Genomic DNA, 18,475 nt, shown 5'->3' with positions numbered 1-18,475 from the left:
ACATGTGTGGACAAGCAGAGGCACAGGGATTGCAGACCTACATCCTAGAACTGCTGACGTGTTCCAAGGAACTCCAGGCAAGGTGAACAGCACAGGGGGACCACAACACAGCAAAGCTTACACCAGGCGAGTTGCACATGCAGGCTTAGTCACAGCACTGAGGGTGAGCTTGGACGAATATTGGTGTTGAAGCACACAATGCAGCTCAGATGTGTTGGTGGACTGATGGCTGTTGATTGTAAGGTTGTCTGGGACACCTGCAGTGGCACATACCCTCCGGTACACCAAGGTCCATTGAGGCACTTTTATCAACCATGTAGCCTTCCGAGACAGGGAAAGGGGCAGCTCACAGGGACATACAGCAAGGGACATACTTGGGTGCAGTGCATTTCATTTCCATGTACATTTTGATACATGCACTGCCAACTTTGTTTCGGTCTTGGTGGAACACGACTTGTTCTGAAGTCATGCCTTGCTATATGGGTCTGTCTGCTTACCCAGGGAACATTGCATGTTGTATGAATTGTGACACATTGGTGTTCCATTTGCCACGCACCCACCGGCGGCTGACTTACTGCATTGACTGTGTATGACCCATCAAAGGGGTAATGTTATATATGGGTACGAAGCATCTACACCAGATTGTCTGTTTGTAGAGTAGTTTGTTGCTATGGGGCATGTTTGGTGGTGTGTTTTTGTGTAATGGGCACATACAGATTATTGACTGTGGCTCTCTTTGCAGCATTGCAGTGCTCCTGTAACCGGACCTGAGAGTGCGCAGGCAGGAGGACAGCACTCAAAACCAGAGCTAAGTGTCTTGTTGTTTTTCTTTCAAACTGTTCTGCATAGGCTTTCTGGGGGGTGCACTAATGCATGGATGAATGTGTAATTCAATTTGGTATGTTTTTTTCCCCTAATCACCCGGAGTCCTATCCAATTCTAAACCCTGTACCCTCTACTCGGTGTTCCTGCTTCCCGTACCTATCCAAGCAACGTTCCCTAACCCTTTTTCCCCGCTGGGGTTGCGGATGCCTGTGTAAGCCCCAAACTTGCAGGTGCCAAAACCCTAGAGGGGGTGGTTGGTTCGTGCCACTCCTATGCCTGGACTACAGAAGGCCATGACAATGATGTCCAAGTATGTTTGGATTGTGTATGTGTTCATGCAGATAGTACATTTTCGTGCATTCCCTACTTTCATGTGTCATTCCTCCTCCCCTCTCCTGCCACTCATTCCAGTTATCCAGTGTGCCAACACCTGTCCCGACTGCATATCCCTGACCCTCCTTCCCCACCAGGGTCTCAGAGGCCTGTGTGAGTTTGACCTTGCAGGCACCCGGGACACGGTGGGGGTGGTTGTTTCATGACACTCCCGCGCCTGTACACGGGACCTGTGACAGTACACATCCGTTCATGGTGCATCATTCTATGTTATATACCACACATGGTTCACATCCTGTTGTGACATTGTTTTACTGTGCTACCTTGGTTGTTACATCATTGTGGTAGTACTTGGCCTTTGTGAGGTACTGCTACGTCAAGTCATCTACTAGAGGGTGTTCTGGTTCGTTTTTCTGGTTTGGATTTTGTGATTTTGCAAATGAGCATGGACTCTGAGGGTGCAGGCCCCTTTTTACACACAAGGTGGGAGATGGTGACGAAGGGGTAAGGTGATCCTGTGGCCAGGTGAAATTGAGGGTTGAAGGCTTCATGACCCAGGTGCAGTTGTTCAGTGGGTCATGGTCACTTGTGAGGGAGGGGGGGGGGTTGTTGTTGATAGTTGCCTTGCCCTGCAGTGTGATGGGAACATGACATTGTAATGGTGGTATCCTATGTACATGTTGTGTTCTGCTGATCAATGCCTGTTCATGTCTTGTGTTTACCTTTCAGGTGTGAGGGGATAGTTGTGGTTTGACATTCTGGGGTGTACACATGGTGAATGGTCACATGTGATGTGTAGAGGACACTGATGGTCACTTGATTGCACATGCATATGTTGAGTGCATGTCCTTACTGACCCACACACTTGCACTATGATGCACTACATGTACAACCACCCTTGCATATCCACGTGTACACTGTTTGCCTTCTGGTGCCCACTGTGTCCCTGCAGCACATGTTCTGTGACCAATTATGGATCCTGTACATGTCTAATTTGCTTTTTGATGTGGTCTGTCGCTTAGATGTGATGCTCAGGGTGTGCATCACACACAATGGCTGTTCACTGTGCTGTGCGCTGAGCAGTGTGTTGCAGGAGTTGGACACAGCACACAGAAGCTGCAGTGTTGATTTTGCAATGCACAATGTGCATGTAGACAGGCATTCATTGTTATGTTACGTCTACAACTCTTGTAATGCATTTGGAAATGACTTATTTTGGGTGGGAGGTTGTTGGTCAGTCATTTCATCTGATTCCATGTCAGGCATCATTGTCTGATGCCACTGTACATTTTTGACATGGCAATGTGTACCTTATTGTTACTGTGTTGGTGTATGGGTATTGCTTGCCATGTCATGTTGTGGTTTGGGAGGGTTTAAGTGACATAACAGTGATGGCCATGGCCTGTTTTGCAGGTGTGTGTGATTCACACCTTGCATGTCAGGGTCATCCGCTTCTCAAACCAACTAGCTGGGGGTAGATCTCTCTCCGCGGCAGGGGCCTCCCTCTGGAACAGCCTTCCTGCCTCACTGGAACTTGAGGAGAACCATCTCCGGTTCCGGAAGCACCTCAAGACCTTCCTCTTTGCTTCTGCTTTCTTTCTGCCTCTCCCTTGCAAAATTCTTCACTGGAACTGCACTGGATCTGCAACTGGGCCACTCTCACCGACCTCGGTCCCTGGCACAGCCACTCTCCACTTGCACTCGGTCCCTGGCAACCCCTGCACTGTGGGACTGTCTCTCTATCCCTACAGCCCCCCCTTCCCAGGACTTGTCTGCACTTACCTTTGCAGTTGCCACCAGCTGGCCTATGTATTTGTTTTTTAGTCTACTTACCCTGTACTGCACTCCCCCCCTCCCCTTCCCCTTGCAGTTTTGCCTTCCCCCTACCCCTGCACTTGCACAATCTAAATGACACCTGGCCTAGTAGTATCGTTGTCTGTCTTCCCTTGTTCCCCCCTCCCTGCCTCATCGCACCTTGAAATACTTGTGTATAGGCCATATCATGTCATGTCATATGTGTGCCTTTTGGTCACACAGGATAGCTTGTGTTTAAGTATCTAGGGATGCACACAATGTGGCACTTCCATGGCAACTATCTCAGGGTGGTAGGGCTGTGACAGTTGACTGTCTCTTTGTCATCATCGATTGTCACCTGGTATGTGCCAGGCCTGTGTGCACTCCGCAGGGGTGGGAGTTTAGGTGAAAAATGCGTCCACAAGCTGGGTCCGGGCTTCTTCGCCACGTGCCCTGTCCCCTCCCATGGGCAGCGCCTGTGCCTGTGGTTGGGGATGTGGGGGCACCACCATGTCCACCGGTATGCCCTGCCGTGTTGCAACATTGTGCAGGACACATGCTGCCACAATGTTCCTGCACACTACTTGGGGTGCATAGAGTAGCTGCCCACCAGAGCGGTCAAGGGAGCGGAAACGTGACTTGAGCACTCCGAATGTGCGCTCCACTATGGCCCTGGTTGCAATATGGGTGGCGTTGTATCTTACCTGGGGTGGTGTGGTGGGGTTCCGGATTGGCGTCATCATGTGGTTGCTCAGAGGGTAGGCACTGTCCCCTGGGGAGGTGTAAATGGTTGTGATTATTGGGGTTTGTGTATTTGTGTGTGTGTGTGTGTGACATGCATGCATGTGCAAGGGCATTTGTACTCACCTAGGAGCCAGGTGTCGCCATGCTGGCCAGCTTCCAGGGCCCGGCTCAGGGCGGACATTCTTTATATGAAACGGTCATGGGTAGAGCCAGGGTAGTTTGCATAGACAGAGGTGATGATTCCCTTTGCATCGCATACCACCTGTACATTGATGAAATGCCAGTGCTTGCGGTTTCGGTAGATGTGCTCAGTGGCCCTAGGTGGACATAGGGCCACATGGGTGCAATCTATGGCAGCAAGCACTTTGGGGAAGTGTGCCACCCTGAAAAAATCCAGGACAATGGCCTGCCTTCTGCGGGTGTTCTGGGCATGTATATGTGCCTGCGGACTGAGGGGCGCGCTGTCATGATTGCCAGTACCTGGTGTAGGCAGCGTGACTGCGTGGCCTGTGAGACCCCCCCACTATGGCAGTAGTCCGCTGAAATGATCCAGTGGCCAAAAAATGCAGAACATTGAGCACCTTCTCCAAGCGGCTCAATGCTTGGGACTAAAGGGTGGGGGATGTAAGTTCATCTTCCCACTCCCTGACCAGGTCTAGGATGATATGGGGTGGAAACCTATACCTGCCGTAGACCTGGTCGTCAGGCATCCCAAAAAGGCTTGTCCTTGGTGTGAAAATGCGTGCCCTGGCTATTCTCCTCCTCCTGCGGTGTCCCACGATCAGTGCTGCGACAAATGGGGCATTCATTGTAGCTGTATATACGTGTTTGTTGTTTGCGCGCACTTTTATACTGTGCGGGGGGACGCTTCCGCCTGCCTACGTGTGGCAGACGCGTTGACGCCTGTGTGCGTCTTTTGCCGTGCGCGGGTTTCCTGTATTCAAATCCATAAATACGGGTTGTTCGCGTGCGTGTGGGCGTTCCGTGTAGTTCCCTGCAGTACTTCCCCAGTTACGCCTTCTTTTTCACGCGTTATTCCCCATTCCGCGTGTTACGGCACTGTTCCGCACACTTTGGTTGTGTGTGCCGCGCTATGTGCGCTTTTGCTGTGCGTGTAGCGCACGCCGTGTGTGCCCGCGTGCGCCATGGCAGGATTGGGCGCACGGACAGCGGGAAACACGCACAGCGTCTTGCTTGAATCACACGCGTGCGCGTGCGCTGGGTTTCTCACGCTTGCGCCACCTTGCGCCTGTTTGCGCTGGGATTTTCGGCGCACGTTTGCTCCATGAATCGACCCCAATATGTCATGGCATTTTTTACATGGCATTAAGGGAAGGAAAAACATGCATGTTATTACATGGATACACTGGCTACACTAGTAGTGCCAGTCTGCATTTCTGTTTTTAATGTGGCATGACATTTATTTCTAGGAATCCAGGCTAAAATACACACGATATGTGTTATTTTGTGGCTAGTTTATCCTATGGTGTCAGTATGCATTTACTTTTCTTTTAGTGGCATGGCATTGTAATCATTTTAGTGGCTTCAAGGGTAAAGCAAGCATGATGAGTGTTATTATGTGGCTATATTGGCTTGGTTTGGTGTATCCAGTCTAGCCATATATTCATTGTGTGTCATGGTAATTATTTGTTTAAATTGCATTGGGGGTAAAAGTAAACATAAATGTGATAACTTGGTACACTGGCCTACCTTGATATTGCCAGTCTGTATATATGTTCTTTCTGTGGCATGGCATTTTTTTTCTAACTGTGAGACCTTATATAGTAATACTGGCAGCAATATATGTGCAGCATACATGGGCATGTATGAGCAGAGCCACCATGACAATGTATTATAAACAGGCATGCGAAGTGGGCAAAGGCATAATATAAATGTGTTGGAAAATGGACTGTTGGTGACTTGCATCTATTGGGTTTTTCCAGTGCTACGATACACACATGATTGCAAATTAAGTGGCTTTTTACCAATTGTTTCACTGAAAGTGCTGTACAATGCACCATATGATTTTAATCCATTATTTTAAAAGATTTCTCGGGGGTAGAACCCAATCGAACCACCCTTGTTTAGTTTGGGCTCCCGTGTTTTGCTTTATCACTCCCGCATATTGGAAACACACATTTAGACCCCTCCATTATAAAAAAATCTCCAGTCACCACTGCAAGTTCAGCTAAGGGTTAGACGCTTGAACTGTTAAGGGTGCAGCAGTGATCATCAAACCCTGCTTTAGTTAACTTTTCTTGAGAGGCATACATACCACGCCATTCCTACACAAGTGAAAATTGTTCAAATATAGATAAATACTGCATCCCTCATATGTTATGAGACACGTTTAGATTTGGACGGTGTATCTTATTGTTTGTGAAAAGTGAAATCATTTCGGCAAGCAGTGGAGGGACATTTTAAACGTGCCCATTGGATTACATATTCAAATCCTCCTGATGGATACGAATATAATCTTCCAGGTTATTGATTACAAGACTACAATCCATTCTACTTAGTGTCCACCTCTATATTTACCTTTAAATTCTAAATACATTGGCCCTCATTACGACCCTGGCGGAAATCGTGGTGCAATATGCACCATGGAGCATGGCGGAAAGCTGCCGATAGCGCCATGGGGGTTGGCGGATTTACCGCCCCATTCCGACCTTGGCGGGGCGGTAAATCCCCATTCCCCATTTTACCCTTCCCCATTCCCCTTTTTGCCCCATAGGGTATAATGGGAGTGGGGAAGGCGTTAATTACGCCACCGTAAAATACGGTGGCGTAATTAACAACAAGGTCCCGTAGCGCCATGGATTTCTCCGCCCGGAAAAACCAGGCGGAAAACGCTCCATGGCGCTACGGGAACTCGTAGTAGGGCGGACGGGTCCGCCGCGAATACCGCTGGCGTAGACCCACTCCGCCAGGGTCGTAATGAGGGCCATTATGTATTCATAGATAACTAAATATATCATTTAAGGAAGGAAGATAAACCGTTGAGCCTGCTCTTGTCTGTGTCTCCTGTAAACCCTTACATAGTACCTAATTTCAGGATTGCTTTTTGCTAGTAGTTAATGCATGAATCATGTGGTTGCTGCTCAATAGATATCAAAGAGTTGCCGCGCATTTTGAGATAATATTCTGGCATTGTTACTTCACTTGCAAGGCGTAGCTGTTCTCCGTCAACTGTTTGAAATGCAGTCTTCTTTACACAAACAAAAAACAAACACGGATTAGGTGAATCCAGGGTCTGTATAGGTGGGATACTATAATGTGCTGACCAGATTGCAAGAAAGTGGAAGGATAATTTCACAAAAGTGGATCATAAATCCCAGCTAACAAAGTATGTCATTACCAATCAAAACATGATAAGAGAAAACAAAACAGCTGGCATAATTTGCAGAAAAAAGTTGCAGCTAATCTGAAAAGTACAATACATGTCAGTAACATGCAAGTGTCCATAAACTATCATTGGAGGCGTGAATATGGGCACATTGTCTGTACACTGTCTTTACACACCAATGCTAATATAATCTCTCTACATCCTTTCCTTTACTTTTTACTATGCTAGATATCACTTAGTTGCTTGAGCCAAAGTCCATTTTTTTCTAGTTTCTTTCCACATGTATCTGACATTAAGATTTACCACAGAGGTGTGGGACTCAAAGATGGTGGTCACGTGGAGTGTTCCTTTACCAGTGTGCGATATTCTGAGTCTCGAAATCATGGCCATCTTGATTACCCTGGGAAAACTTGATCACAATGCATGGTACCTGATTGTTCTGCGCCAACCAAAAACAGAAGCTATGTGTTGCCATCAATGGGACAATAGCGGCCATCACTCTTACAATGGTGACGGGCATGAACTGTTTAGACCTTGCGCACATGCATAAGGCACAATCCAGCCAATGATTGCACATATGTTAAAGGTATTTGTACCACGCACCGTCACCAACAGAGTAGGAACTCGGGCGGATCTGCAAACGAGATGGCGGGATAGGTTAGTAAGGTGAAGAGGGAATGGGATAGTGAGAGGATTGGTATTCTGTTGGCAGCTTCAGTTAAGTATACACTGTGCGCTGAGCTTTGGTACGAGTATCAGATCTGAATCAGTCCTCATTTGCTGTTGGTGTGTCTTATGTGTTGATTGTTGCAGTGTGGTGAAGTGCATGCGTTTTGCTGTGCGAGAGGTGGTTGTGTGAGTTTTTGTGTGAGTTTAAGTATGCAGAAATGTTGAGCTTTTTGATTAGTGGTTTTATATGTTTCCCAGCTAACCTTTGCAGTATGGCCCCGAGCCTAGATATATGGAAGATAGCTGTGAATCCTCCCAAATCAGATATAGTTCCTGAATCATACTTGAAGATTTGCATATCATCCGATACACATTCTGAAACAGTAAGAATGGCATTAAATAAACTGACTTACAAATTTGGGAGGTGCAGAAGCAAGAAAGTGCGGGAAAGATGGTGGTGGGGGATAGCTGGAGTCAGTGGAGCAGAGGGAGCATTGCGAGGTTATAACTAAATGAATATGAGAGCTATCTGCAAAATGTGCTCTCTATCCTATAATAACACGTGTTTTGGGGTCTATGGCGAAAGAGAGGGGTGTCTCTCCAAGGCAAGTACAGCTTGCCAAGAGTCAATCACAGATCAGGCGTAACCAATATATAGAGGTACGCTTCTGAGATTGATCCATTGAGTAATAATTGGCTGAATAATATACAATGGATATTTCCTTATATTCTGGTGTCCCCAAAAGGCCAGGTCGATGGTGGCAGAGACAATAGCCTTTCTGTTCTTCTTTTGTAGTTAATACAGTAATCATAATGGAATTGAGCTGCAATAAAATGGCAATAGTTCATGCAATGTGAGTGCTTCTAGAGGGATGGTATGTTTCACAATATTCAGTCAATCCTGGCTTTCCACAATAGCCTTTCATCCTTTTGAAGTCAGTAGAAGTGCGATGTGTGTAGCCTCTTTAAATGTACATGTATTTCCTGGGAGGGGTGATCTTCTTCTGAATGTAGCAATCCTATCTCATTCTTCAGGTGAAGAACATATGGGAAATGGTTTGGAAAATACAATTGTGAGGTTTTATAACATGCAATACCTCTGAGAGGGCAACATGGATGGGGCAGCTAGAAGAGTTATGTTGGACTGAAATCCATGTACGTATTGGTAATACTAAATCAGATGATTATAGCCTTTTCAGAAAAGTAATTCTTGCACAAACTGATTCTGGTCTTTGGCTGTGGTAGGCATGGTTGGTTCTACAGTGAAGACATTCTATGCCACCAGCATTTAGGCTCTAGGAGGGCTAAACTGACCCAAAAAATTATAGAATCTGGACCCATGTCAAGGGATGGTGAGCCAAAATGTTATGACTTAACAAGAATCGTCGAACCATATGTGCGAGAATGTAGCTCTTAAATTGTTTACCACCAGAGTAATGCCAAATTCATGCTCAAACATCACTGTGAAAAGAAAGGCATACTCGCAAACGTACTTCCTCACGGCGGATATCAAAATGCATTTTTGACAAGGCCTGGGTGACTAAATGCTTCCATTTAAGCGACAAGGCCCTCAGTAGATGCCGGAGATACACCAGTGCTCCCTTTTATGCCCGATAGTCAACAAAGCAATTTCGTCGTAGACATTTCATTTTAAATTAGCTCCACGGTATATTTATCTATCCAGGAGCGAGGTGATAAATTGACCTGACTTCAGGAAATGAAAATCATGCGAGAACACAATTTGGATCGTGTAAGGAAATAAATACACTTTTTATTGAATATGAGAAATAGAAAAAGGAGGTGTAGGGTGTTTTGCCCTGAAAAAAGAAAAACAGCATCTGAAGCAGAAAGTGCATTCTCTATTTGCACTTCATGTAATAGACTCTACCCGATAGCAACGTTTAGCATCCCAACTACTGCCAAATTGTGGATTATTCTTTAAGGGTCATTATAACGATGCATCATTACTCTCAACCTAATAGTTAAGTTAATTGCCTGAGAGTAATGCAGTTCATTACAAAGCACTCTTGCTGTCTGTCCTAGTGCACTTTGTAATAAGCGATAACACCATTGGCGGCTACTTCCTTGAGCGGGGGTGGTGCCCCGCCCACTTGCCTCTGGGGAGTGATGTAGCACTGTGGTACTGCGTCTGACTCGCCCAGTGCCACACAGCACAGTGCACCTGTGAGCTTCATGTGCCCTGGGGAATCTGCCGCCCGATTCATTGCATGGGACATGTCCATTTGCTATGGTGTTTTTCGTTCTTTTTCAATGCTATGAAACAGAAAGAAAAACACAACATATGTAGCACAGAACAATGAGGTGTAAGAAGCCTGGCACCACCACTTCTCATTATTGCACAAAGGGTCTATGTCCTGCCCTCTCCTGTCAGTCAGCGTGTTCTTCGGAGAGAGCAGGCCATCCGGTCATGTTCCTGTGTGGTGGTGTGATGAGGGTGTGAGCAGGTAAGTGAAATGTTAAACGAGTACTAATGTGCATGCATTTGTGCTTGCAAGAGGGTTCTCTGAGTGTGTGCGTGCATGAATGTTTCTTTGCTTGTTTTTATGTATGTGCACTGGACTCAATGGGCTATGAATGCCAGGGTGAATGATAGAGTGCATGTTGTGTGTATGGATGTGTGAATGAGTCGTGCGTGCTGTATGAATGAGTAGGTTGTCTGCATGCGTGAAGGGGTAACACGCCTCTAATTGAGAGAGAAGCTAATGGTGGCATCACTTGTTTTTAGTTGGCGTTAAGAGTAAAACAAATACGTTATTACATGGCTAGACTGGCCCATATTGGTGGTGAAGCCAGTCTGATTGTGTTTTCGAACTGTGACATGACATATTATGCCCGATATCCAGAGAGGATAGCTCAGCGGCAGCATGCGTGTCTTGGAAGCAAGACGACACGAAGCAACAACAGGTTCGATCCCCGGGTCCACACTTAGAAACCTTTGGGTGTTTAAGCGCGTTATAAATACGTAACTAAGACAAAAAAAAACACACAATTACGCAACTAAGAAAAACAAACAATTCCTGTAACAGCGCCTAGATGCCTGCGGGCTGTGTGAGAGCTTTATAAATGTAAAATAAATAAATATTGTACTGGGAATGAAGGGCAGAAAAAACATGATGAGTAATTATGTGGCCAGTAGGGCCCGCATTGTTCGTGTAGCCATGTTTTCTTATTGTGGCATAGCATTTGTTACAAGGCATTACGGGTAAAGCAAATATGACAAGTGCTAGTTCGTGGCTAGACCTGCCTATGTTGGTACAGCCAGTCTTGGCATCTTTTCTTACTGTTACATGGTATTTTCTACTGGCAAATTCAACAAGAGTATGTTCTTATGTGGTAATACTGGCATATAGTGTTGTAGCCTGTATGTACATTTATAGGCACAGTCAGCATTAAAATGTCTTATACTGCCATATATTATGCGAGAAGGCATCATGAAAATGCCGCTGTGCATTGTTGGTGACTTTCGGCTGTTGGATTTGTACATGTTCTACCACACAAAACCAATTTCAAACTATGTGGCTTTTTACTATATATTTCCTAGAAAATGTGCTGAAATGTTCCATTTTAACACATTATCTTAAGAGGTTTCTTGTGGGGAGAACCCCCTGACCTCTCCGTGCCTGGTTCGGTCTCCACGCCTATCCTCCACGCCTATGCTCGCTTCCCTCCCACATAATTGAGTAAACAATATATGTCCTACCACTTAAAAATGATATCAGTCGTCACTGGATAACACATACTACAAGGAGAATTATATTGCCACCATTAAAAAAAAACATACTAAACATTAATTCCCCACATTAATACCACTTAGAACAAGAGGGTACGTACAATGATGCAATGGCTTTTTGTGGGAGAAAGAATGGGAACTGAAATCAGACACTCTTAGAACAATTGGGAATAGCAAAAGTGCTGCAGTCTAATGCTTGAAGAGAGGTAGGCTGGAGGGACTCATTAGAGCATGTGTATGTTCCTTTGTGATACTCCTTCTGCAGAACATGCGTGTTAAGCTTATTGGGGGCGGGGGGGAGCTGATGTATGTAGGGGCTGACACCTGCAGCTTGATTTATATAGTGTCACTTTGAGGCACTAAAGATGGCAGGAGCTGACACCACAGACAGGGTGCACAGATCTGTCTTTTCTCACCAAGAAAAACATGCTGTTGCCGTGTGATGATTTGCATTTCATACATATATTAGGGTTTTGGTCTGTATTAAGGTTTGGTAATGAATGACTGGATGCGTTTGGGATTGTCGCATATTTGTGTTCTGACTCCATTGCTGTCAATGTGGTGTTAGTGCATTTACATACATTCTTCACAAGTAACTCAGCATAGCTGGGTTTTCGTCTTCCCATTCCATACACAAACGTGCACATTGAGATCCTTGTATGTATGCCACAGTCACACAGAGGACCAGGAACGTGTTGATGGACACCCAATCTCAACTAAAAGCAAAGTCTCCTCTGGTGGATAAGTAGAAGAGCAGCCTAGTGCTAATAAGAGAAGGGTCCCACACACAGAGTGCCACTTAGAGAATTCTTTGATATGCAACAACAACCCCTAACATCTAGAAAAGAGGGAGGACTACTTTACAGATCAGTGAGGTCTACTGGATTTTGCTGTTTTTTAGCATTTTCATTTTTTATGTTTCGAGTCTTAAAATTATTTTATTATTTATTATTTATTTTATTATTTGATTATTCGTTTTTTTTTTTTATAGTATATTATGAATGCCTGTGCAGGAATGAAGAAAGATACTGTAATACGACCCAGTTGAAAAAGAAGGTGCAAGAAAAATGAAGGGATACGGAGTAACTGGAGACTCTAAGAGAATGAAAAATGAAGGCAAAAAGAAAGGGTATGCTGGTTGTGAAAAGAAACAGGAACCAGAAGGAACATCCAAAGCAATGCTGAACACTGCATGGGAAACTGTGGAGAATTGTGTCCAGCACCTACACTTAGGTGTTGCAAAGGAAATATAAAAGCTGCATTGGAAAAGGGAGATAATGCACGGGGAGACAGACACGAGCAGGAAAAAGAGAAAATAGACAAGAAATCAAGAGTATTAATGGAAACTGACCAGACTGATAGAGAATAGATTCTGAAGCTGAGCTGAAAGAGTGAATGCAGAGAAAAAACAAAGACTGTGTGGGTCAGAGACTCCGAAGGTCATTTCTGGGCACGGCAAACCATTAGAAGATGTGAGGGTAAACTAGTGCTATTCGGTATTTTAAATACAGATTTATGAATTAGAAATTACTAATTTCTCATTTCAATAATTAAATGGGATTGACAGGAACCAAGAAAATGTATTGCTTAAAAAAATTGAATGAAACTGTCTGTACCACTGTATACTAATAGAGTCCCTAGAAATAACTCCCACTTGTCAAATGTTGACCTTTCAATTGTATTTGAATAAACTTATTTTGATGAAGATTTGAATTCAGTCTCATTGCTAATACAGCATTAAGCATCCATTTCAAGGGCTGGAAGATCAAGGGCCACGGGATGGTAACACCCATTCCAGGCCTTGTAACAGCTGCTTATAACTATTAGCCCCTCAGGTTTCCATACTCAGCCCGGGGTGCTAAGAAAATTGTAGTTTCAGTCAATATACGGGACGCCATGCACGTCCCGTTAATTGAATACACATATTGTCTCCATATGGCCACCATGGTTGTGGAAGGTGGGGATCCATGCAGTGCCCCTCTTCCATTTCCGTGCAGCCCAGGAGCGCGCTCAGCAGAGCAACGGTGGAAGCGGTTTGTCAGTCGCCGCTGCCGAGCTGCTGAAGAAAAGAGGTAAGTGGGGTGGGGTGGGGTAATGGAAAAATAAAAGGTATGGCAGGATGGTGGAAGATTGTGGTTCAGGTCGTGGAAAGCAGCTTCCAGGTTCCATGCAATGTGGGCTGAGATCAGCAGTTTCAGCCCGCAATGCAAGGAATCTGATTGGCTACTCCCCCCACCCCAATTCAAGGAACCTGATTGGCTACTCCCCCCACCCCGGGTGCTAATGCATATTATTTTCAGACTTTTCAGATTTTGGGTTCGACAGATAAAACCTGGTAAAACCCACTGAGGTCACATCTTTGCTTTTCAGGTCAAAGCATAAAAACATCATTATCATTGCTTTTGGTTGCATTGTGTTGTGTTCTTTGCATTTCATACAATTGTTAGAGGATGCGATCTGGAGAAGGGGAAGTAATAGAAAGAAAACGGCGGAGACCAAACTGCAGTTGATGTGTTTCGACAAAGCCATTTTATCTTTTCTGAGGCTCAGAGATAAGCATATCTGTAGAAAAGACTCCCTCTGCTTCTGTCTTTTATACTTAAGGCCAGTTACATTGACTGTACTAACACACAAGCCAGGCTTCAACTTGTGCATACCACATTATTTACTCAGCTCATTCATGCTTTTACCATATGTTTAAGAAAGTGTTTGTCCAGTTTTCTTTCAATTTTAGAGAACGTGCACAATAAAATAAGCGGAGAAAAACATTTCCTTAAACTGAAGCAGTGAAGCCAAAGTATTTTTTTCTCCGTGGACTTTCCAAAGTTAATTAGGAAAATGTGAGCCAATTAGGATTGTGAGGCTAATGCCAAACGGAAAGATTTGCTTTTGATAACTGTGTTTTTTCTTATGACTTTTCTGCTTCAACATGTCGTACACGTAGCAATGAAGAAAAAATTCAGTTGTCTCCAAATATTTTTAAGGTGTAAAGTGGAAAAACACCTATTAAAACAGATTCCACCAGAATACTGAAAACAGGAAAGCCTATTTCATTTGCATTTCAAACAATAGTTTAAAGTTTCAAAATATAGACAAACAGAAACGTTCAGAAAAGTCAGTAATCATCAACATGCTTTGATCACAGGAGACTTCTCAAACCTGTGCCCTGGACACTGAATACTGACTTCTGCAGTGGATATATAAACTACTGTCATGTTTTGCATATCTCGAAACACACTGCTCTTACGTTGCGTTGTTCCAAGTTATTGAAGGGTGGTCATCCCTACGTTTTTTTTGTTGATTCTGGGCATTATATTACTGCCATTTATAATTGTAATGGCAAGTCTGCAGGTACCAGAATTAAAATAATTAATTTAGTAATTTAGATTTCAACGCGCTATTCTCATCTGACAAGCGACTGCTTGGGAGCTATGGCCAATGTGTGTGAAATTTCATAAATATGTGCCACAGCATAAGAATTTGCTTTACAAAGCTCAGTAAGAAATCTATCTATATAGAAAAGGGAAAATGCGTGTGTGTCTGTTCGAAACTTTCATAATTGTTCTTCAAAATTCTACATACCTTGAATTTGGCATGTGTGTAGGTTCCATGGTGTAGACAATGCAAAAAAGTATAACACAAACATTTTTCTCCTTCCTTTTTTATAAGCGGTGTTCCATGCTTTCCCCTGTCATATGTGGATATGTGTGTGTGTGTGTGTCTTTTCGAAATGTTCAGCATACTTCCCAACATGCTACAAACCTCAAAATTGGCATGTGGGTAGGTTCCATGGTGTAGACAATTTAAAAAGTATAAAAGATAAGTGGCCTGCAATTCTTACCCCTGCCATATGTTTGTGTGTTTGTTCGAAATCTTCGGCATACTTCCCAACATACTACAAACCTGACATTTGGTATGTGGTTATGTTCCATGGTGTAAAGAATGTAAAAAGTATAAAATATACATGTTTCTAATTATTTATGGTTTTGTATTTATGTTTTTAAGCGGTATGCAACTGGCCAGTTCGGACATTACTGTATGTACTTAAACTTGAATGCCAGTTGGGACATTACTGTATGAACTTGAACTTGAATGTAGTCAGTCCGTGACATGTAGGACCACTGTTACGGTCTATGACTTCAATGTGATGTAATATATGTTGAAGTTTTATGCTGGGGACCTTGTTTTAGTAACAATAAATACCAGTGTTATCACTCTTTATGAAATGTCAATAGAATTATTTTGATGATATATGCTTTGTGTAAATGTAAAAACTGTGTTAACATTTGAATCATTAGTTATTCTCACCACTATGAGGCAATAAATGTTATGCTTTAGTGAATTAGAATTAGGATTCTTGTCCCTCTTGGAGTGCATTCGGGCCTACTGTGTAGCGATACACGGTTCTGGTTTTGCTTCGTCTTCTGTCCCAAGTGGCCTTCTGACTATAGCCTGTTTTCTCCTGAAGTAACCTCTTTATGATATGGGACACTGCATAGAATGTAAAATACATATTCAGAAAGAAATAGTGAGTTCTCTTTGAGAGACCAGACAGGCCTGTGCACCCCAATCCCCCTTTTTTTATAATAAATGTTACCATTCCTGCGCAGTAGTCCAATTCTTGCCTTATCCTGAGACCCTGTAAGTAGTGTCAGGACTATTTGAGGCATTTTTATAAAGGACAACCATTTGCAAACACAACTGGTCTGAGCCGGAGCCGTTTAAGTAAATGTTGTGAACAATTGGTGACAAATGGAAGGGCTGTTTGGTTGTTACATTTGCATAGCAATTTACACCAGTTGTGTTGCTGAATTTAATTGGACCAGAGAGTTTGGAGAAGAGATATTTGTCTCTTTCTCTTTGGATGGACTTGCAGTTGAGTTTGTTGTAGAAAGTTTTGTGGTTGTATTATTTGATGGAGAATCAGTTGGTCATTGTTTCTTTAGCGGTATTGTTGGGAGATCTGTTACAGGTTCTGTTTATATTAGTTTTCTTTTTTTGTGTTGAGGTGCAGTGTACATATATCAATGGGAGTTGTACAGTGCACATAGCCTGTTGTATTCTAGGATGCAAGGAATGTCATTGTTTACTTTGTTTGCATCAATGTTTACTAGGCATAGACCATTCAGTGTACGGAGATGTGAAAGTGCAATGTAACTCAAACCTTCTTTAAGACTGTGCTGCCAATGTCAATCAATGTGTTATCTACAATTCGATCTTGCAATTTGTGAATAGTGACAGCATATGGAAGAGGTATGGTGTGGTTTTGATCAGGAGGGAGCAAATTTGTAGGGGGGTCTCAAAATGTGTGGAAATTGTGAGAAACCTGAAGGTGTCTCCTTGACTAAACTACGGGGGTCTGTCGTCAAGGTGCCCAGGACACGGCCATTGCTATTGGATCCAGTTCCTGGGGGTGGACCAGTGAGCGGGGATCACCTGGATGGGGGTCCTCGGGAAGTGGGACACCGATGGTTGAGACACTGTATCGCCCTTACTCCAACACCTTTTCCCCATCCTCTTACATTCAAAAACACTAACCCCCACCTTTTCCAACCCAAATACTTTAACACCCCACAATAGACAAGGGACTAACACCAGAGCCGTTACTGGACATGTCCCAATAACAGTGTCAGACAAGGACAGGCAATTGACCTGAATTACACACACCTGATGGCCCTTACCTTTCCCCACAGAGATAAAAGGTGGATCAAGAGAACACAGTACAAGCACGGCAGACAGCTCAATGAGAAGGATAATCAGGTGCAGCAGTTCAAGAGAAGGAGAAAGGAGGCAGGAATTGTTAGGGTGATGAGGAGAGAAATGACCTTGCCCTTTTCGTCCCAGACCTTCAGAACCTTTGTGGAAGAGAGCCTAAGACCCCAAACAATAGCACAAGTGTCTTGCAGCCGATGTCAATGGTCCATCGGGCAAGACTAAACCAATAAATAGGAGCGAGGGGAGCTCCTGCAACCGTGGTACCAGCCTTGACTCCAATGAAGAAGAAAAGCCAAGCGGTTCATCATTGCCAGTGAGTCGAAAGGGAAACGATAAGAACCAGGCTGTGTTGAGTGAGAATCCCAAAGTGGCAAAGTTGAACCAAATTCTATGAACTTTGAAAGAACTGTAACAAGTGCTAAAGGGGAGACCAGCTGCAGAGGGAAACCAGCACCACGTGGGCACTAACACAAGAGACTCTGGTCGAGCCCCTTATGAGAGAAACTACAGATATCAGAAGGCCGTTGGAGAGCCAGCAGAATAGGTTATACTGAGGGTCAAGCAAAATCCAGGTACAATTGAAAGCAAAGGAAGCACATCGCGCAGAGAGGGAACACAAGGGAAGTGACTCCGGCAAACAGTGAACTGAATAAAAGTAGAATTGTGATGGTAAAGAGTGGTCGGTGTCCAGAAGGGGGGACTCAGGGGTGAGCCACTATCACCGTAATTGGGAGCCACAGTAATCCCGGTGGAGGGAGGCTAACAGTCGAGAGTGGTTGGAGTCCTGCAGAGGAGGATTCAAGGGTGAAAAGTTGCCACCCCAAAGATTGGCAAAAGTAGAGCCAGAAGTGAAATCAAAAGTGAATAGTGAGACAGCAAGAGTGAACCCAACTGAGGGCTGCCAGGGAAGAGGACAAAGTCTAAAGTCCCAAGAATCAATGTGTTGACAAAAGTAAACCTGGTCAAGGGTTGTCGACTGGAACTGTTTAAAAGACATTAAGATTGGTGAAGAAGGAAAAGCCACATAGTGTACCTGACCAAGGGAGGCTAAGATTCAAGGGGGGTCAGCGCCCGGAAGAGGGGGACAAAGAAGTGAACAATTCTCACTCTAAGTAAAACAAGGAAACAAACTTTCATTTGTTAAAGGAACTTTTTGTTTGAACTTTATTTGTGGAACATGACAGGCCCTTGAAAGCGAGAGAACGTAGCTATCTGTGGGACCTGATATCATTAAGGAACTTTTCGGGGGATTTGCACCCAAAGAGGGGAATACCAGGGTGAAGGTTGCCACTCAAAAC

General features: G+C 44.2%; 1 long non-coding RNA gene across 1 annotated transcript; it reads left to right on the top strand.

Moving 5' to 3' along the window:
- Positions 1-9,900: 9,900 nt before the first annotated feature.
- Positions 9,901-13,167, top strand: LOC138565861 (uncharacterized). Its single transcript, XR_011301665.1, has 2 exons — positions 9,901-10,176; positions 12,454-13,167. It is a non-coding gene; the product is annotated as an uncharacterized lncRNA (long non-coding RNA).
- The last annotated feature ends 5,308 nt before the right edge of the window (positions 13,168-18,475 follow it).

The sequence above is a fragment of the Ambystoma mexicanum genome, chromosome 2p, assembly GCF_040938575.1.
Source record: "Ambystoma mexicanum isolate Mex_15411 chromosome 2p, UKY_AmexF1_1, whole genome shotgun sequence".
Classification (NCBI taxonomy): domain Eukaryota; kingdom Metazoa; phylum Chordata; class Amphibia; order Caudata; family Ambystomatidae; genus Ambystoma; species Ambystoma mexicanum.
The sequence above is the reverse complement of the archived record's forward strand: the minus strand, read 5'-3'. Positions and strand labels throughout refer to the sequence as shown.